This window comes from Polypterus senegalus, chromosome 13 (genome assembly GCF_016835505.1).
Source record: "Polypterus senegalus isolate Bchr_013 chromosome 13, ASM1683550v1, whole genome shotgun sequence".
NCBI lineage: Eukaryota > Metazoa > Chordata > Cladistia > Polypteriformes > Polypteridae > Polypterus > Polypterus senegalus.
The window spans coordinates 84095772-84097139 of NC_053166.1; the positions used below are offsets into that span (position 1 = coordinate 84095772).

The following is a 1368-nucleotide window of genomic DNA, read 5'->3' on the forward strand; positions in this document are numbered from 1 at the left end:
AACTTGTGAATAAACACATGAAAGCTCATTGAGCTTATGTTTAAATATGATTAAACTCTGTAATAAACTGATAACTAAGGTCCGTATGTTTGAAAAGAGTGATTTTAATCTTGCATAGATGTACAATATGCAGGAAAAATAGGTTTGTGTATGATATGGTGTGAACTGATTGATATAAATGTTTAACAATCATATGTTCAAAAATGCAAAATGTGTAAAGGGATTTTTCTGTAGGATGTATGAAAATTTAATTCAATTTTAAAATATAATAAAAAATGGCTATTAAGTGAATGTTGCAAATAATTATGAAATACATGATATAAGGTGAATACACAAATTATTACTAATTGCTGCTAATTTTTGTCTGTGCATATAGTTTTAGTCTGTGAATGTCTCATAGGTATTTTGGTACAAGATGTTTGGCATGCTGTACAATAGTACAGATGGCTTTTTCCAAACACATTCCTTCCTTCCAAAGCAAACTTTTTTTTTTTTTTTTAAATAGATTCTTCTCAGTTTCATGAATTACTGCCAGTAGGTGTAATGTTTACTGTGTATACAATATACACTGATTGTTTGATTTGCTAAGTAGAGCTGTATCATACAGATTTGGCTATGTTTCAGTCTTGTGCTAAAGTCATTGAAATATGTTTTTCCTCACATCAAGCAACACTCAGTATGACCAGAATAACAAACTGAAAATGGGATTTTACAAATATTTGCCTTATTTTTTTCTTTTATATAAATTGCAATCACATTGACGCAAGTACTCAGACTTTGATGCTTTACTATGATATTTGAATTGTGGGCGAAATGTGGCTCAGGTGTATCCCATTCTTTTGCTTATCATTGAGATGTTTCTACACCTTTTTTTTTTTTTTGGGAGTATGGCCATGATAATTCAATTGATTGTACATGTTTGTGGAAGGCACACACCTGTCTGTTCAAGGTCCCATGGTCTGTAATGTGTATTGGAGCAACAACCAAGCCATGGGGTCAAAGGAATTGCCTGCAGAGCTTAGAGACAGTATTGTGTTGAGACACAGATTTGGTGAATGCTACTAAAACCCTGCTAAAATCAACAATCATGGAACTAGGGCCATAAGAGAGGTGACCAATAGCCGAATGGTCACTCTAGCTAATCTCCAGAAAACAGAAGGACAACCATCACTGCAATACTCCACCAACCTGGGGTCTCAATTATAAAACATTGTGTGGATTCAAGCATGACAAATATGCATACGCATAAAAAACAGAAAATCCATATGCCAAAATTCAAGTCAGATTTATAAAACCTGGTGTTTGCACGTTTCTACGCGACTTGTGTTATTGATGAAATGTAGCAGTTTGTTGTTGAAAAAAGCAGCT

General features: G+C 33.6%; 1 protein-coding gene across 2 annotated transcripts in view; it reads left to right on the forward strand.

The window, feature by feature from the left end:
* The window catches only part of ube2d2 (ubiquitin-conjugating enzyme E2D 2 (UBC4/5 homolog, yeast)), a 56698-nt gene extending 56407 nt beyond the window's left edge, over positions 1–291 (forward strand). For both annotated transcript variants that reach the window (XM_039773986.1, XM_039773987.1), the window contains one exon: positions 1–291. This exon is cut by the window's left edge and continues 801 nt beyond it. The gene's annotated coding sequence lies outside the window, so the exon portion shown is untranslated.
* Positions 292–1368: the final 1077 nt, after the last annotated feature.